General features: G+C 42.7%; 1 protein-coding gene and 1 non-coding gene across 2 annotated transcripts in view; one reads left to right on the top strand and one right to left on the bottom strand.

The window, feature by feature from the left end:
- Positions 1-20,885, bottom strand: part of LOC122068224 (serine/threonine-protein kinase PBL27-like) — a 107,085-nt gene that overhangs the window by 63,518 nt on the left and 22,682 nt on the right. The window lies entirely within an intron of this gene.
- On the top strand, positions 6,215-6,321 carry LOC122068227. The gene has a single exon (XR_006137011.1). It is a non-coding gene; the product is annotated as a small nucleolar RNA R71 (small nucleolar RNA).

Genomic DNA, 20,885 nt, shown 5'->3' with positions numbered 1-20,885 from the left:
CGCCCGATAGTCCTTAAGGCATTGAAAGTATAAAACCTGTAAAAAGAGAGTAAAACTCAAGGTAGCTCCATTCTAAATATGTAAAATGCATGACTTACTACCCTAGATTTCACACATAAATGTGCTCATCAGAATTCCCCCACACTTAGACTTTGCTAGTCCTAGAGCAAAACAAAAAGAAAAAGAATAAAAAAAAAAAAAAAAACTCACTTTCGTAGGAATCACGGTTGCATTTAGCATGTGCAACAAGCCTTTAAACCCCTAAATTACCCTAGTGGACGAGTTGTGTCTCGTGGGTCTTTGCAATGAATATACACCCAAAATTCAGAATAAATAAATCCCAATCTTGGCTAAAGGTAAGGCTCATATCGATCTAAAGCAAAGATAATTTTTCTTACAAGGGACCTCCACACTTGAACTTTTATTACTCTTGATCAATTCCAGGCATTAGCATATTTCTTAATTTGGAACTCATCTCATCTCTTCCAAAACATCCTTATCTTAGGGCAAAACCACTTGTGAAGAAATAGGGAACCAATGACTAAGGTGTTGGAGTGTTTTTGACCAAACATGTTACCAAGCATTAATGACATTTGCACATTTTTTTTTTTGCTTAATAAACTCTATTCTACTCTACTACTTTTGGCCTGAATGACATGGTGGAGCAAACACTAGACACCCAAGTTACTATATAGCTTCGCTTTTTGCATATGCCCACAAAGGCAGTGATGCTAGAGTTACTTCAGAAATTTCCTCCCAAGGAATTTTGATCAAAACACCACGCTTCCTGAGGCGCAATGCCCTGTCTAGTTCCAAGGGAATCAACTCTTATTCTTCTTTATACCACATTTCACATTTCATTTAAAATTGTGCATTTGTCAACCCATGCCAAATTAAAAAGAAGGTCTCAACTCCAAATCAAAAGTACAAGGAACCCACAGACTCACATATGGTCCATCACCATAAAACAGGGGTCTCTTATTTTTCAAAAGAAAGTCCCATCTCAAGACACATGCTTGTTTCTTTCTTCTCAACAGGGTTTTATACGTTCAAAATGGGTACCTTAGTCAAAACTTTTATTTTCATACATCAAGCAACCGAATGGTATGATCATTAGCCAAAAGCCAAAGTAGGACTTCATCCTTTAGCAAGCTCAAAAAAAACAAAAAGAAAAAGAAATAAAATAAAGTGAAAAAAGCAGAAACTGGTTTCCCTTCCCCACATTTAAGTCATGCAATGTCCTCAATGCATGGAAAGAATTAAAAACAAAGACAATGCAAGGGGGTCATACCTGATTAAAAGTTAGTCATCAGTGTAAAGAGGTTCATGGAGATCCATGACCTCTTCACTACTAGTAGTAGGAAACTCGAGGAATGGCTTCAAACGCTAACCATTAACCTTCAAAATTACCCCTGTTCTTGGATTCAAAATCTCCACAGCCCCATGGGGATATACATTATGAACAATAAATGGGCCATCCCATCGGGATCTAAGCTTACCAGGAAAAAGATGCAATCGAGAGTTGTACAATAAGACCTTATCACCAATTGTAAAAGATTTACGCAGAATGTGCTTATTATGGAAAGCTTTGGTCTTTTCCTTGTAAATCCTAGAACTTTCATAGGCATCATTCCTAAGTTCCTCCAACTCAGATAGTTGGAGCCTACGATGAATTCCCGCATCAGACAAATCAAAGTTGAGCTTCTTGATGACCCAAAAGGCCTTATGCTCCAACTCAACTGGTAAGTGACAAGCTTTCCCATACACCAAACGGTAGGGAGACTGACCAAGATCGGTCTTGAATGCAGTCCGATGGGCCCATAAGGCATCAATGAGCCTAAGGGACCAATCCTTACGGTTGGGATTAACAGTTTTCTCCAAGATTTGTTTGATCTGCCTATTAGACACCTCCACTTGGCCACTAGTTTGAGGGTGATAAGGGGTAGATAACTTATGGGTGATCCCATACTTTTTCATTAGGGCCTCAAAAGGCCGATTACAAAAATGAGTACCCCTATCACTAATTATTGCACGTGGTGCACCAAAGCGGGAAAAAATATTCTCTTTGAGAAACTGGACCACCACTTTGTGGTCATTAGTTTTACAAGGTATGGTCTCTATCCATTTAGAAACATAATCAACGGCCAAAAGTATGTACAAATTCCCAAAGGAATTAGGGAATGGTCCCATAAAATTGATGCCCCAAACATCAAAGATCTCAACTACCAAAATAGAGTTGAGGGGCATCATGTTCCTCTTATTGATACGGCCAAAAGACTGGCAGGCAGGACAAGCCTTGCAAAAATCAAAATCATCTCTAAAAAGAGTGGGCCAATAAAATCTGCATTAGAGAACCTTTGCAGCAGTTTTCTTAGGTCCAAAGTGTTCACCACATGCATGATCATGACAAAAAGAGATAACAGAATGTTGCTCATGATCAGGAACACATCGTCGGATAATCTGATCCGGACATATCTTAAACAAATAAGGATCATCCCAGAAAAAGTGCTTAACTTGGGAATGAAATCTATACTTATCTTGGGTGGACCAATGATCCGGAGTCACACCTGAAACTAAGAAGTTGACAATGTCAGCAAACCATGGTTCACTGGACACTGCAAATAACTGTTCATCTGGAAAGTTCTCGTTGACTGGAGAATCGACAGTCAAGGAATTGGGAAGCCGGGATAAATGGTCTGCAACTAGGTTTTCAATTCCTTTTTTATCCCTAATTTCTAAATCAAACTCTTGCAAAAGTAAAACCCACCTAATGAGATGGGCTTTGGCATCCTTCTTCTGAACTAAGTATCTGAGAGCAGAATGATCAGTATACACCACCACATGTGAACCAACTAAGTAAGACCGAAACTTTTCTAATGCAAACACAACCGCTAAAAATTCTTTTTCAGTGGTTGTATAATTGAGTTGTGCATCATTTAAGGTCTTACTAGCATAATAAATGACAGTGGACAACTTATTAATCCTTTGACCCAAAACTGTTCCTATGACAAAATCTGAAGCATTACACATCAGTTCAAGAGGTTCAGTCCAAACAGGTGGTTGAACAATGGGTGCATTGGTCAACTCCTTTTTAAGTTGTTTGAAGGATTCTAGGCACTCTTTAGAAAACTCAAAAGTTTGATCTTTGGCAAGTAATGAAGTGAGAGGTCGGGCTAACTGACTAAAGTTCTTAATAAATCTTCTGTAGCAGCCCGCATGCCTTAGAAAAGATCGGACATCCTTAACAGATTGAGGAGGTGGTAAATTATCAATTAAATCTACTTTGGCTCTATCTACCTTAATTCCCTCCTTGGATATTACATGGTCGAAAACAATACCAGATTTAACCATGAAATGGCATTTCTCCCAATTCAAAATCAAATTCTTAGATATGCACCTTTTCAAAACTAGAGAAAGATGATGAAGACATTCAGAATAGGAATTCCCATTAATTGAAAAGTCATCCATAAATACTTCTAAGAATTTTTCGACCATGTCAGAAAATATGCTCATCATGCATCGTTGAAAAGTAGCAGGGGCATTATAAAGCCCAAAAGGCATACGCCTATAAGCAAATGCTCTATATGGGCATGTAAAAGTGGTCTTATGTTGGTCCTCTAAAGCAATTGGGATCTGGTTATAGCCGGAATATCCATCAAGAAAACAATAGTATTCATGTCCAGCTAACCTCTCTAACATCTGGTCAATGAATGGCAATGGGAAGTGGTCCTTCCAGGTTGCCACATTCAGTTTCCTGTAGTCTATGCACACTCTCCACCCAGATTGGACACGGGTTGGAATTAGTTCATTATTGGTATTGGGAACTACAGTCACACTAGACTTCTTAGGCACTACGTGAACTGGGCTTACCCATTGGCTGTCAGAAATAGGATAAATTATTCCATGATCCAAGCACTTTAGGATCTCTTTCTTAATAGCTTCCATCATCACTGGGTTTGCTCTTCTTTGGGGTTCTGTGGATGGTTTGGAATCCTCCATAAGATGTATATGATGTTGCACAATAGAAGGGCTTATACCCTTGATATCAGCCATGGTCCAACTTAGGGCTTCCTTATTATCTTTTAACACTTTAAGTAACTCCTCTTCCTGGCTAGAAGTCAAATTTGAAGAAATTATTATAGGAAGAGTCTGGTCAGGCCCTAAGAAAGCATACCTCAAATTAGATGGCAACTCCTTAAGATCTAGCTTAGGGGGCTCAACTATGGAAGGTTTGGGAATGGAATTGGAAAGGGGTCCTAAGGGCTCCACAGGTGTGTGAAGACTCAAGACTTCAGAAAAGAAATTTTCACTATCATCATACACCTCATCCATACACTCTTGGAATTCTGAATCAAAATTAATATCAAAGTTGGTAATTAAATCATCAGAAAAATCCAGAAAATCCTCAATCATATTAATCTCTTCTTCCATATATGGTTGCTTGCCTATCCTAAACATGTTAAACTCAACAGTTTGGTTAGCAAAAGATAATCTTAGGAAACCATTCCGGCAGTTGATTAATGCATTACTGGTAGCCAAGAATGGTCTTCCTAGAATTATTGGGATCTCATCCTTGATTGAGAAGGGCTTGGTATCTAACACAATGAAATCAACAGGAAAAATAAATTCCCCCACCTTTAGTAAAACATCCTCGACCATCCCTTTAGGAATTTTAACAGACCTATCTGCCAACTGAAGAGTAGTTCCAGTGGCTTTCAATTCTCCCAATCCAAGTTGCTTGTACACATGGTAAGGTAAAAGATTCACACTTGCGCCAAGGTCAAGTAAGGCATGCTCAATGTAGGTGTTGCCTATGACACAAGATATGGTAGGGCTCCCTGGATCCTTATACTTGGCTGCTATAGGCTGAGTAATTATGGAACTAATGTTACCTGCCAAGAACGCCTTTTTAGGCACACTAGTGATACGTTTGTGAGTACACAAATCTTTCAGTACCTTTGCATAGGCAGGGATTTGGGATATGGCATCCAAAAGGGGGATGTTCACTTCTATCTTTTTGAAGACTTCTAAAATTTTGTCCATGGACGCAGTCTTCCTTTTGTTTACCAACCGATTAGGAAATGGGACAGGATGAACATAAGGGCTGTTAGGGAGTTGCGCTTGTTCAGAAGAATCATTTTTGGTTTCCTCAACCAAATCATCTTTAGTTTCAGAAAAATCTTTAGGTTCATCAGATGAACCTGAAACAAGAGGCACACTTGTGTCCTCAACTGAAGGAGAGTTAACATGAGTAATAGATGAGGAAGATTTAGGAACGCTCTGTTGGTACTCTCTACCACTCCTAAGGGCATAAACAACATTACATTGGTTAGAGGGCCCTTGTTGGGTCTGACCTTGTACTATATTCAGTGGTGCATTAGTTGATGTTTGTGAACTAACAGGCTGATGATGCCTAGGGTTAGGCTCTGGTTGACTGGGTAAAGTTCCTTTCTCCCTCTCACGCATAATTGAGACAACTTGAGTGATTTCTCTCGTAAGATTTTGATGGCTTGTCATGAGGAGGGCCATATTTTTTTCCAAGTCACTTATTCTACTTGCCTCTCTAGTATTGGTAAACCCAGGGGGTTGCTGATAAGATGATAGGAGAGGGGCCCTAGGAAAACTAGCCTGAGGTCCTACATTTGACCTAGGAAAAGTATTTTGAGAAAAAGATTGTTGTGCAAAGGGAGGTCTTTGGAGTCCAGGTTGACCTTGATTATGAAAATTGGAAGGCCCTGCTTGGTTGCCCTGATTCCAAGAGAAATTTGGGTGATTTCTCCATCCTGGATTGTAGGTATTACTATATGGATTATTCTGGTATAAGGCATTAACACTATCATTAGAAGTGCCCCCAGAGGTGTTGGGGCATTCTTCTAGGAGATGTCCAGGGGACTGGCACCAAGCACAAATCTTAACCAAATTGACTGATGATGGCTCTCTAGGAACAATAGCCTCAATTCTCTTGATTAGGCTATCCAAATGGGCTTCCTTGGCTACTATTCTATCCACAAAATATCCTTTTCGTCCTATGGTTCTTTCACTCTCTTGGGTTGATTCCCACTCACGAGTTTTGTCAGCTAAGTCAAGTAAGAATTCCCATGCCTTTCCTTCATCTGTAAAGGATGTGAATCCCTCAGGGCACATAGACTCTATCATTTGTTTAGTTGGGTAATCAATATCCTCATAAATTATTTGACATAAATGCCATAGGTCTAGGCCATGGTGAGGGTATTCTTGGAGTAGATCCTTGAATCTCTCTATAAGTTTAGAAAATGACTCACTAGGCTTTTGCCTAAACTGAAGGATATCACTTCTAAGCTTATTGGTCTTGTGAGTTAGGAAAAACTTCTTAAAGAAGACAACTGTGAACTGTTCCCATAAGGTTATGGAATTTGTGGGTAACCCATACAACCACTTCTTAGCCTGGTCTTTCAATGCAAAAGTGATAAACCTAAGCTTAACAGCATCATCAGAAAGCTGTTGGATCTTAATTATAACACATACCTCTTCAGATTCCCTTAGAAATAAGTATGCATCCTCATAGGTCAACCCATGGAAGTGGGGCAACATAGTGATGTATTGAGATTTGAGTTCAAAATTATTGCCCTGGGCTTGTGGTAGAACTATGCAGGAAGGTTGGGCTGTTCTAGCAGGGTAGAACCTATCTTTCAGAGATTTAGGTGAAGGGTTTTGCTGTTGGTCTCCCATATTGAAGGGTTTTAAAGAGAGCAAACGTATAGGGTCACTACTTGTTGGATCTCTTCTTTCTAACTGATTCTTAGTATTACGTACCCACCTAACACTCATGCAACAGAAAACTACCCACAACTAGAGTAAGACAAGTACAAAAGAATGGATAGCAAATTTTTTTTTATGATTTTTTAATGATTTTTTTATTTTTTTAATTTTTTTTTTGGCTTTTTGAGAGCTTACTGGCAAGGATCCGGGGTTGCTCAGGTCAATTCCTGAGGTACTGCTACAGGGCGAAACCTGTCTTTATCATACTGTGAGGCATGGCAACCTCCACCGATACAACTATTATTGAAAGTTGTTCTTCGCAGAAATTCAATAAAAGAAAAGAAAAAACAAAACAAAGCAAACAAAGCACTCCGATTTACCAAAAGAAAGCGAAAAATAACATGAAACTATCTCCCTGGCAACAACGTCAAAAAATTGTTTGAGATTTTAAATATAATCGCAAGCGTACGGATCAGTGTAGCTATGGGTCGAACACTGGGAGAGCAGTCACTTTATTTTTTTTATTTCTTTTAATAATGCGAAAGTGAACCGATTAATAGTTGTGATCTAATTCTAATTACCGTCCTAAACATATGTATCTAAAATAACGTCCTAACCATTCGTCATCTAAGAATTTAAAGACACAAGCCACGTAATTAAAATTAAATAAATAAATAACTGAAAATAAACAACCCACGCAATTTAAAAAAAAAAATAATAATAAATGAAGGAAAAAAATGCTGAAATAAAAATAAAGTAAAAGAAAAGGGGGAAAGCTAGAGAGAGACTCACAAGTAGGTTTCTCTACTTAGCCCGAGGGATGCATCATAATATGAGCTTCCCTACTTGACCAGAGAGTCACTCTTACAAGGGTTACTCTACTTGGCTTTAGGGAAAGGGAGACAATTAAAATAAAAGCAATAAATTGATGGTTCTATGGCTAGGAGGGGCAAAGCCAACACATACACTAGCCATGAACCTTGGGGGAAAGGGATAGCAATAATGTAATGACTGAAATTAAAATCCTAAATTAAGAAAGAAAGGGTAGTCAGAAGAGGGAATGAGAGGGGGGAGAGAAGACTACTGAGGGAGCCTACTTACATGAACTTCAACCCTTGAACTGAAAACTTGATCGATTTGAGATACTACCAGTACTAAAAACCAGATCTAGAATAAACCAAATCTGAAATTTCTAGTACTAGAGAAAACAAATCTGAAGAAAAAAATTGAACTTGAAAGACATGCTTCATAGCTTGTTCTTGTCACCTAGAACTAAGCCTAGAACTAGAACTTGAAAATTACAATTTCAATTACTTAAATAATAAAAATAAAAGACTGAATCAAAAATAAAAATGCTTGCATTAATTGAATAAAAGAACTTACAAAAGTGTTTAAAGCATAAACCTAGAACTAGAGATAGAGAAAGAGAAAACTAGAGAAAGAGATAGAGCAACAAAAAAAACCCTAGAAGAAGAATGAATTAGAGAGGAAGAGAGGGACAATTTTTTAGAGTTTTGTGGACTCCCTTTTATAGGGAATAGGAGAGAGAGAAGGATGTCCAAGGGTGGATCCCCTTGGACGATTTTGTGGTGAGGTGAAGGAGAGAGAAGAGAGAAAACGTGTGGAGAGATCTCCCACGATTTTCTTGCCTTTTTTTCCCTATTCTCTCTTTTTTCTATTTTTCTCTCTCTTCTTGCACAAGAAACCCCCCTTGGCAGATTTTCCTTGCTTGGATTTGGACAATATTCTATTTTAAATGGGAAATTCCATCCATGCCCTTGTCTTTTCTTTTCTTTTTTTCTTCTTTCCTATTTTTTTGTCTTTATTTTCTCTCTCTTCTTCAAACTTGTGTACAACTATCTTGGCCGACCTCCTTTGAGTGATGAGTAGGAGAGAGAAAATATTCTAAAAAAAACCTCAACAAAATAGCAGCTAAGAGGTTCGAACTTGAGACCTCCTAATAAGGAAGAGATTTTGCATACCACAACTCACTAACTACGCTAGGTAGTTGTTGTTACCAAAAACGAATCTTCAATCACTTAAGGATGTGGTCCATTGATCCTTGTTGGCATTTAAAATATTTCTTATACCCTTGGGACAACTGCAGACGGGCTGGTTCTGCATCTCAGTTCAGTTCTGATCCATTATTCTTTTTCTTGGCCGAAAAGAATAATCACTTGTACGGTTGACCAAACGAATGTGTACTTTTAATTGAACACGTCAATCTTGCTCAGAATTTCATCCTCTTCATAACCATGAAAAGAAATAGGACCTCTTTATGTGTAAAATTAGAGATATAGCGCCCGATAGTCCTTAAGGCATTGAAAGTATAAAACCTGCAAAAAGAGAGTAAAACCCAAGGTAGCTCCATTCTAAATATGTAAAATGCATGATTTACTACCCTAGATTTCACACATAAATGTGCTCATCAATATTCACCTCTGATGCATACTCCTTTATGCCTTGTATAGACCCTTTAGAGATCCTCTTCACAGCAACATTCATTTTGCGATCACTCAAGATGCCTTTATAAACACCTCCAAATCCTCCTCATCCGACCTTTTGTTTCTCATCGAATTTACTAACTGCTGCAGCCAATTCGACATAAGAGAACTCCCTAGGTCCAGTGGGGACGTCCAAGACCACATCATCATCTGCTTTATTTTCTCTATTCTTTCTCCACCTAAAAAACAAAAACAAAACCAAGAGAGTAATCATGGAAGCTCCACCCACAACAAATCCCACCACCATTCCCATCTTTTTTGGTATAGATTGATGGTCCCTATTATTATTCGAATTATCAATCTCCAAACTTGAACTGAAGTCCCAGAAGTTGAGCTGATGCAACTCGTAAGTTTCTCCAGTGGTTGAAGAAAACCCAATAGTCACCTGCTCTAGAAGATGATCACTCAACTTGACATTAGAGTTAAGGCTACAGGTGTCACACCTCGTTCACACCGAACTGGGCCAGTGACCGGGTTAACACCGGTTAACCCAAACCTGCCAGGATCATCTGATACTGTATTCCACCACAGCATACACACAACTAATAAAAGCTTGTCAGATCAGCGGAAGACTAGGTTTACCTGTGAATATTCCCATAATACTTGATACCCAAATTGTGATACAATAGTTATATACATGTGGGCCCGAAGGCATGATATTTACACAATAAAAGTACAATTCACATATCAAGTACATAAAGGAAACCATCAAAAATCAGAGTATACAGCTCGACTCGGTATCAAAGGCTAGAGCTCAGCTCGGCATCAAGGGTTGAGCCCAGCTCGGCATCACATGGTAGAGCTCAGCTCAGCCTCAAAAGTGGAGCTCAGCTTGGCATCAGAACAGCGGTCCCACAGCACAACTCTCGCACGAGCAATCAGTACCGTGCTCTAACTCCTCAGGGGCCCACCAGTCCTCTTCGGGGAACTCGACTGTGGGACCCACCCCGTGCTCCTCAGATGTATGACCACCCGTAAAATCATCTAAAAAAAAAGGGGTGCACACATGGGATGAGCTCACTAGCTCAGCAAGTGGAAAGGTGGACCACACAGCAGTCCACACCACAAACACAATCATATGCACTACATACTATGCAATACATTTTAAATCACATCCACCTAAGCAACATTATTAAGTCTTTGGTTTAGTGCAACTACAGCCACAGTGCGCGTATATTCTGGGTATGAGCCGCGAACTCCATCCCCCGATACGCCCATAGGGCTGTCGGAGAAGGCCCACCGTGAGTACTCGAAAAAATAAAAACATGCCGACCACCGGCTCTCAACAGAAAAGTAAATGATTGAAATTAAAGGTGTTGACTCCAGCAATTTAAAAGCAGTACAATTGGCCCTCTTGAATATACCACCGGGGTTGTCAACTGTCCTATTGACCCGTCGGGCGTTATGTCTAACCGCCACAGTGACCCGACAACCGCGACCACTGCTTCCTCCCAAATGGTAACCCAACACCTTAACCCCTGTTGGGAAGGGTCGTAGCATGGGAAGGTAAAAATCCTATACCACATGCTCCTATATGACAATAGTACGATTGCATAGTGCCTCCGCGTCCCATACCACGGGCCACCAATGCACTCGTTTCCAAGCCGACTACGGCATCTAGTCTATTAATGCATTATACACAATGATGTCAACATTCATCACATAAACATCTCATCCTTGGCATTTAGAAAGTAAACATAGCACACATGCATAACAATGTGAGGATGACTAATCTACATAGCATATTCATGATGGCATGACTAGACTAGATACAATTAAATGAATGCTAAATAATGCCTTGAAATAAGGCCAAATGTCCTCTCCCTACTTACCTGTAGTGTACAAGGATTCCCGTTCTGTACGGGTGAGATCCGCTACGAGAAGCATAGGATTTGGTGAACCTAACATCAGTGAGCGGGATTAGTATTTCACCATTTTAGGATCAAAATTAACGAGATCCGATGACAAAATCATGTTTAGAACGTTAAAATAAGGTCGCACATCCGATTTGGGTCCAATCGAATGTCAAAATCACATTCGGGGCCTCTCAGGTGGGTCAGACAACCCACCTGTCTGGCCCACCGGTTGGCCCACCGGTCTGGACCAGCGGGTAGGCTGGCCCGCCGATTGGCCCGTCGGTCTGACCCGTCGGTTGGGCCAAGGGGGCTGCTAAGACCGGGGCAGGGTGGCCCACCGGTTAGCCCGCCAGTCTGACCCGCCGATTGTGCCCGAGGGCCCTGCCCTCTCAGGCGGGTGCCCACAGGCGGACCAGATGGCCCACCGGTCTTGGTGGGAAAACTGTTGTTTCTTCCCAACTTCCTCCATTCTTTGGGGATACAAATGGGGCTTTTCCCAACCCATTCTTCACACTTTCAATGTCTTATAGGATGGTTCTAACCTAGATCTAGGTTAGATTCAAGTGATGGGAAGCCATCTTACCTTCTTTGCTCAAGAACACCTTCAAACCCTCAAAATCACTTCAAATCCACAATGCTTCTCCAACCTTGTCAATACCTCTTCAAATCCTTCAAGATCAACACATAAATCATCTATTAAACCTTAGATTCATCATTTCAAAGGGGATTTATAAGATCTCAAGAAACCCTACTCAAATCAAGGGTTTTACTTGGGTATGGTGAATGTTTAAGGAACCCAACTTTGCTTACCTCTAAATGTAGATCTAGTGTTGAAGATCACTATTCCGGCACCGGAATGGGAAGATCAAGCTTCGGCGCCGCTGAAATCCTTCTCTTCTTCCTCTTCCTTCTCTTCCCTTCTTCTTCCCTTTCTTTTCTCTCTCCTCTTTAATATCCTCACCAACGTACGAGTGTCATAAATGAAAAGAAAAGAAAATCATAAATGCTATATATATACTTCTTAATTAAGTACTAATTCACATGGATGGGTCACTCAGGTGGGTGGGTGCACCCACCTGTCCGCCCACCTGAGGGCCAAAACTTGGGATTTTGATAGAGTTCGGGCCTCGGCGCGAACCCCACCCCTGGCATACGATGTAATATACGTATACACCTTAATATACGGCTACATACCTGCTTTATCCGTACATGGCCTTATGATAGGTGCATGTACACGGTTTGGGTACTCCCATCTGTTCTGGCACTGGCTCGGACTTGTCGGGCCAGCTGGTGTTTAAGGTCACCCTTGCCATCATAGTCCATAAGGAGCCCGCTCTAACTCTCTCCGGTTCGGGTCCTACATAGTTAAACCAGGTCAACCGTGTAATCAGACCGGGTTTAAGAAGTAGGGTATTACATTTACCCCCCCTTCTGAAAAATTTCGTCCTCGAAATTGCGTACCTGGTTGATAAAAAAGATGAGGTTACTTGGCTCACATTTCATCCTCTTCCTCCCAAGATGCTTCTTCAAGTGAATGATTAGCCCATCGTACCTTTATATAGGAAATGGAGCGGTTGTGAAGGGTTTTCACCTTTCGGTCCAAAATTTTAGCTGGCTGCTCTGTGTAGGTCATGTCAGCTTCAAGGTATTCTGGATCCACAGGTAATACATGAGAGGGATCATGAACGTATCGCTTCAGCATGGATACATGGAATACATTATGAACGTCCCCGAGTGAAGGTGGCAGAGCAAGCATGTAGGCTACTGAGCCAACCTGGGCTAAGATCTCAAATGGTCCAATGTATCTTGGGCTCAACTTCCCCTTTCTGTGAAACCTTTGCAACCCTTTAGTATGAGAGATCTTGAGAAATACCTTTTCTCCTGGCTGAAATTCAATGCCTTTTCTGCGGGTGTCCACATAGCTCTTTTGACAGGACTGAGCTACTTTAATCCGTTCTCGAATAACGTCGACTTTGTCACAAGTCATATGTTTCATCTCAGGTCCTAACATTCAACGTTCACCTACCTCATCCCAATACAAAGGAGTTCTGCACTTCCTGCCATATAGCGCCTCATACGGAGCCATCCCAATTGTAGCTTGGTAACTGTTGTTATAGGCAAACTCCATAAGGGGTATATATTCTTCCCAACCACCACTCATCTCCATTGTACATGCCCTGAGCATGTCCTCTAATATCTGTATGGTTCGCTCCGACTGACCATCCGTCTGTGGGTGAAAGGCAGTACTCAAATTCAACTGCGATCCCAAGGCACGCTGTAAGCTTTTCCAAAATCTGGAAGTGAACCTTGGGTCCCTATCTGATACAATGCTCACTGGAACTCCATGTAATCGCACTATGTTGTCCATGTAAAGTTGTGCTAGTTTGGCCATGGAGAACTTGGTCTTTATAGGAATGAAATAAGCAGTCTTGGTAAGCCGATCAACGATCACCCATATTGCATCCATTCCCTTAGGTGTACATGGTAGTCCGGTGACGAAGTCCAATGTAATCCTCTCCCACTTCCATTCTGGTACTGGGAGTGGCTGAAGAGTACCATAAGGTCGATGCCTCGCCGCTTTTACTTTCTGGCATGTGAGACAAGTCGCCACATACAGAGCTATTGTGACTTTCATGCTTGGCCACCAGTAATTTTGTTTGAGGTCTTTATACATCTTTGTACTTCCTGGGTGGAGTGAGTACTCAGAGCTATGTGCTTCTCGCACTATCTTGTCTTGTATATCCAAATCATCGGGTACACACAATCTGTCTAGAAACATTAATGCCCCATCACTGGCTAAAACAAAATCTGGGTCGTTCATTGTTTGATTTTGAACCTTAACTCTGATCCGCTGCAATTCAGGATCCAAAGGTTGTTTCATTATTACCTCTTGCCTAATAGCCGGATGCACCTGTAGAGCCGTCAAGGATACAGTCAACCATTTAAGGTTTTCTGGTTGACGTTCCAATTCTAAGGTTGCTCCTTCATACAAGAGGGCTTCATCCATTAGCATCGCCTCTTGCACGAGTGGTGGGCTGACTGCTAAGCATGAGAGTGACACAGTCTGTGCCTTCCGACTCAACGCATCTGCCACTACATTTGCCTTGCCGGGATGATACTGAATGTCGCAGTCATAATCCTTCATGAGCTCAAGCCATCTCCTCTGTCTCATGTTCAGATCCTTCTGGGTGAAGAAGTACTTCAGACTTTTGTGATCACTGTATATCTCACACTTCTCCCCATACAAATAATGTCGCCAAATCTTAAGGGCAAAAATGACTGCGGCTAGTTCTAAGTCATGAGTGGGGTAGTTCTTCTCATACTCCTTTAGTTGTCGGGATGCATACGCTATTACTTTACCGCGTTGCATGAGAACGCAACCCAAACCAACTTTGAAAGCATCAGTGTAGACTGTCATTCCACCTGTGCCTTCAGGGATGGTCAACACAGGGGCCGACACCAACCTCTTCTTCAATTCCTGGAAACTCTTCTCACATTCCTCTACCCAGTCGAATTTCACACCCTTTTTGGTTAATCTAGTCATTGGTGTAGAGATTCGGGTGAAATTCTCAATGAAGCGCCGGTAATATCCAGCCAAACCCAAGAAGCTTCTAATTTCAGTGACATTCTTGGGGCTTTCCCATTCTACTACTGCTTTCACCTTATCGGGATCTACTTCGATTCCGGCCTTAGACACTACGTGCCCTAGGAATCCAACTTGTTCAAGCCAGAATTCACACTTACTGTACTTGGCAAACAACTGTTGTTCTCTCAACCTCTGTAACACCATTCTCAAGTGTTGAGTGTGCTCCTCTTCTGTCTTGGAGTAGATCAAGATGTCATCAATAAAAATAATTAACCACTTATCGAGCACGTCATGAAATACTCGATTCATTAAATCCATGAACGCTGTCGGTGCATTGGTTAACCCGAAAGATAACACTAGGAACTCATAGTGACCATACCGAGTCCTAAATGCTGTCTTGGGTATGTCGCTGCTCTTTATCTTGAGCTGATAATAGCCTGATCGAAGGTCTATCTTTGAAAATACTTTGGCACCCTGCAACTGGTCAAATAAATCATCAATGTGTGGCAACGGATACCGGTTCTTAATGGTTAGCTTATTTAATTCCCGGTAATCGATGCACATACGCAAGCTGCCATCTTTCTTCTTGACAAACAACACTGGGGCACCCCAAGGTGAAACACTTGGGTGAATAAACCCCTTTTCCAATAGTTCCTGCAACTGCATCTGTAACTCCTTCAATTCAGCTAGTGCCATCCTGTATGGAGCCTTAGATACTGGAGCTGCTCCAGGAGTCAAATCTATGGCAAACTCCAACTCTCTATCAGGTGGTAAATGCATCAGATCATCTGGGAAGACGTCGGGAAACTCTTTAACCACCTTTACCTCTTCTAGAGGTGTAATCATTGCATCAACATCCAGTACCGATGCTAAATAGCCCTGACACCCACTTTTCAACAATTTTACCGCTTGAAGGGCGGAGACAAGGACCTTTCTCACCCGTTTCATTTTATCTGCTCGGTATACCAATTCTCTTCCTTCGTCATCTGTCACCCTAATCAGCTTTTCAGCACACATCACATTAGCTCGATGAGCCGACAACCAATCTATGCCCAGTATAACATCAAAATTATGCATATTGAACTTAATGAGTTGTGCATCAAAGTTCTTCCCACTAATTTCCACTAGGCACGGCCCATACACCTCCTTCAACTGAGTAACTTTACCAGTAGGCATACTAACAATCATTCCGTGATCTAGGATCCTGGGTGGCATCCCAAGTTTCTCAACAAATCTCTTAGATGCGAATGAATGAGTAGCTCCTGAATCGAATAAAACATAGACTGGTATGCTTGATATGGGTAGGACACCTAGTGTAACAATGCATATAATTTCAGCAGGTCATCAATATTTAACATAAGGAAATTCTTAATTTAAAATGTACCTGCTACTACTTCTGTACTGGCCTCAGCTTCCTCAGCTGATAGAGCATAAATCCTTCCCTGTGGTTGATTCCCCCGAGCTAAGGGAGGTCGGTACGCAGAGGGCTGACTGGAGGGTAAGGCTGGTCTGACCCGACAGTCTTTTGCATAGTGCCCATATGAATAGCAGTTAAAACAACGAATCTGAGATGTCAGAACTGGGGCGGGGCCCCTTTGCACTAGACCCGTTGCAGATGGAGGTCGAGGTGGCCTTGGAGCTGTAGGTGCCGCACTAGTGTTCGGGCGAGGGTCCGGGAGTGTAGTCATAGGTGGGTCCTCATATGCCCCACCCTGACCAAAGGTCTCTGGAGGTGGTGGAGGTGAGGTTTGCCCCACAGAGCGGGACCTCCTGGGATTCGGTGGTCGACCGACCGGACGAGGACCACGCGAGGTACCTCGGGCATTGCTATCGGATCTAGTACGTACCATCGTATCCCTGTACCTGGAATAATATCATGCACCACATTGGTTAATCACCGTAGAATTGATTTCGGCACACAAGTATATGCCATCACATAGGGTATTGTAGTGTATGATAGTCTGCAATTAACCGCAACTTAATTCCAAGATACAAGGCCGGTGCTCCGACAAGTATGTCAATGGTCCTACTTGGCCATAACACACAATTTTAAGAGTAATAGTAATAAACCAATTATTATATTAATAATATTAAATAAATAACTAACACGAAAACCAATATTTCTCATTTTCCCATGTTTTCCTCAACCAGTGGGCTGCACCGACGGCCGGTAGGCCCATCGATCCCAGAACCTCAATCGGCGGGTGATACCGACGGGCAGGGTGGCCCGTCGGTCGGCCCGTCGGTCCTGGCCGAGTGAAAAACACGAACAGGGGCATAAGTGCCCTGTTCTGTCTTATCTCCCTCACTTCCTCTTTCTCTCTCTCCCTCTCTTCCTCGGGCGATTTTTGGAAATCATTTCAACGCTTCCACTCGCGATTCCACTCATCAACCCGGCGATTTGTGAGAAGATTCAACTCTCCCACTTCCAAGTAAGTTTTTTCTTCACCTTTCTCAGAATTTTCAGTTGGGGGGAAAATTCATGTGTAGACTTTAATCTAGGTTCTTTTTCCCTATCTCTTTCCATAGAATAGTGTTTCCACATGATTGTGATGGTTCTTATGTGGTTATTTCTAGTTTGTTAGGACTTATCTCTCCATTTGGAGAAAAACCCCAAATCGTGCCCTAGTTTTCCCAATTTGGGGACTTCTTCAATTCTCGCTCCTTTTCTCCAATTAATGATTCCTTTGTGATGCATCACACTTGATTTGTGCTTAACATGCTATAGATTTCATGAAATGTCCCTTATGCTTGGAATCCCCATGTCTTCCCATGAAAACCCCTCTTTTGTATTGGGTTTCATTGATTTTTCCTTTATATACTTGGTATTTGTGGACCTCCATAGTCTATTAGAGTATGTTTTTGCATGTTCATGATCTCGCTACCATGGCATTTCCATCTTAGACCTATAGTTTCAAGTTTTTCTCCATTATGAATGAGCTTGCGCATTAAAGTTTGAATCATCTCATGTTACATATGCCCCTTTCTATTATTTTGTTGTTTTACCATAACTCTGCTTTGTCACTTACCGTTCATCTCGTCCATAGGCTCCCTATCATTCCTAGCTTGTCGCCTTTTCTATTTTGCGAGAAATTTGAGTTTTGGGGCTCCCCTTTACTGCCGTCATTTTCCTTTCCTTACTCACCCTGCTTTCCTCTTTTCTTGCCAGGATGTCATCTCGCACCGGCAAGGGACCCTCATCTTCTGGCGCGCGACGTAAGACTACCGCTTCTAAGTGGAAGAGTGCTGGAACCAGCTCTCCAGCTCCCCGTACAGGAAGACCTGGACCTGCCCGGTTTGACCCTTCGGACTATGATGAGGAGCTCTTCCATAGTGCAGAGGCAGCAGCCAACTGGCCGGCTTTCTTGAAGAGGTCGGTGATGATGGAGAAGACCATGGTAGTCGACGACTTCCATAAGGCTCGGCTTCAGGAAAGGTTCTCAGCACTGGGCTGGGAGTCTATCCTCCACGTAGACCGTCCATGCTACGAGCAGCTAGTTCGCCGGTTCTACTGCAACTTGGAGGTTTCTCATCAGCACGGGGAGTACACCATAGTCAGCTTGGTGAAGGGGGTAGACATCCAGCTGACCGTGGATACCTTGGCCAGCATCTTGGGCATATCGGCAGCCGGCCACCGTTACTACATTCCTCCCAGGAGTAAGCCCCTGGGACCATTCATGAGTTTGAAGACGCCGGACTACATCTACGAGACCATCTGCGGCAGCAGTGCCCGTCCGGAGTCCGAGACATCCTTCTATCCCGAGGTTCACGTGTTTGCCCGTTTGGTCCAGTTTAACCTGCTCCCCAGAGGAAGTCATCGGAACCAGGTGGGTTTCATGGCGGCCTTCATCGCTTTCTGCATATACACGGCCGTAGAGGGAGGTGTCCAGTACTTGTGCCTGCCCTACATCATTCTCAAGACGATGGAGCACCATACTTCCCACCCTGAGGATGGAGGATTCCCCTATGGCAGGATCCTCACTAGGATCTTCGAGTTCTTCGGGGTGGACCTGAGTGGCGAGGAGGGGAAGACTCCGACGGATAAGTTCAACAGGGGTAACCTCTTGAGGATGGGTCTCCATACCCTTATGGATATACCTCCGAGAGCAGGAGCTCAGAGGGGTAGGGATAGGAGGGCTGCCCCTATGGAGGACGTCCACACGAAGGAGGAGTCCAGCGGGGAGGATGAGGACTATGTTCCTCAGGATGAAGAGGATGATCTGGTGGGTGATGACATCCCTAAGGAGGTGCCTCAGGAGTCGAGAGGTCCCGATCCTGGTTCCTCCAGAGCTGCAGCCGCATAGCATAGAGCCCCACCACCTGAGAGTGGTGCATACGATTTTGAGGGCATGATGTCCACCATACGGGCCCTGCAGGATGGCCAAGTTCAGCTACTGAGAAGGTTGGACGAGAGTGCTTCCAGGGAGGAACGCATCCTGGAGAGGCAGGCTACTTTGGAAAACTCCTTTCTCCAACTGGGCCAGGACTTGAGCACTGCGGCCAATACCATGTCAGCAGATTTTGGCCGACTACGGAGGGTGGTACGGCTGGTGAACGCGAGGTTTGACTACTACGACCATCGCCTCGACGTCAACTCTAGACCTCCGACGAACGTAATGATCATAGATGACGACGACGATGATCAGTGAGGGCTTAGCTCGCCCACACCAGCTTCTTATCTGTTTCCTTTTTTTTTATTGGGCCTTGTTGTATATTTCATTTCTTTTCTCATTCCTTGTATTTGCACTGTAACTGGAATTATTTGTGGGATAATATGTTTTGATAGTGGTTTGTGATGCATTTATTTGTTGAATTCTTGTGTAGCTTGGTTGTGACGTTTATTGTTACTTTTGATCATTGTCATATATGAATATATTATTTATCAGGTGTTTGTGTGAAAAAATTTTAGAAATCCCATTTTACGCCGTTATGCGGTCGAAATTTCGTCACACTAGTACGCGATAGGTTATAACACAAACTTAATTACTTTTTATCAACTCTCAACGCATGCCATGAATGCAACAACTGAATGCAACCCTTTTTAATACTTTCTTTCTTTGGCTTTTAATCTTTAAAGCTTTTACATTAACCCAACCATATTTCCCTATTATAGATTCTATGGGATTCTAATGGTATGCTGTGAGTGGAGCAGAGCATCACGGCTCTGATACCACCGTTGTCACACCCCGTTCACACCAAACCGGGCCAGTGACCGGGTTAACACCGGTTAACCCAAACCTGCCAGGATCATCTGATACTGTATTCCACCACAGCATACACACAACTAATAAAACCTTGTCAGATCAGTGGAAGACTAGGTTTACCTGTGAATATTCCCATAATACTTGATACCCAAATTGTGATACAATAGTTATATACATGTGGGCCAGAAGGCGTGATATTTACACAATAAAAGTACAATTCACATATCAAGTACATAAAGGAAACCATAAAAAATCAGAGTATACAGCTCGGCTCGGTATCAAAGGCTAAAGCTCAGCTCGACATCAAGGGTTGAGCCCAGCTCGGCATCACATGGTAGAGCTCAGCTCAGCCTCAAAAGTGGAGCTCAGCTCGGCATCAGAACTGCGGTCCCGTATCACAACTCTCGCAAGAGCAATTAGTACCGTGCTCTAACTCCTCAGGGGCCCACCAGTCCTCTTCGGGGAACTCGACTGTGGGACCCACCCCGTGCTCCTTAGATGTATGACTACCTGTAAAATCATCTAAAAAAAAAGGGGTGCACACGTGGGATGAGCTCACTAGCTCAGCAAGTGAAAAGATGGACCACATAGCAGTCCACACCACAAACACAATCATATACACTACATGCTATGCAATATATTTTAAATCACATCCACCTAAGCAACATTACTAAGTCTTCGGTTTAGTGCTACTACAGCCACAGTGCGCGTATACTCTGGGTACGAGCCACGAACTCCATCCCGCGATACGCCCATAGGGCTGTCGGAGAAGGCCCACCGTGAGTACTCAGAAAAATAAAAACATGCCGACCACCAGCTCTCAACAGAAAAGTAAATGACTGAAATTAAAGGTGTTGACTCTAGTAATTTAAAAGCAGTACGATTGGCCCTCTTGAATATACCACCGGGGTTGCCGACTGTCCTATTGACTCGCTGGGTGTTATGTCTAACCGCCACAGTGACCCGACAACCGCGACCACTGCTTCCCCCCAAATGG

The sequence above is a fragment of the Macadamia integrifolia genome, unplaced genomic scaffold (assembly GCF_013358625.1).
Source record: "Macadamia integrifolia cultivar HAES 741 unplaced genomic scaffold, SCU_Mint_v3 scaffold359, whole genome shotgun sequence".
Classification (NCBI taxonomy): Eukaryota; Viridiplantae; Streptophyta; class Magnoliopsida; order Proteales; family Proteaceae; genus Macadamia; species Macadamia integrifolia.
This window is presented reverse-complemented; position numbering and strand designations above follow the sequence as displayed.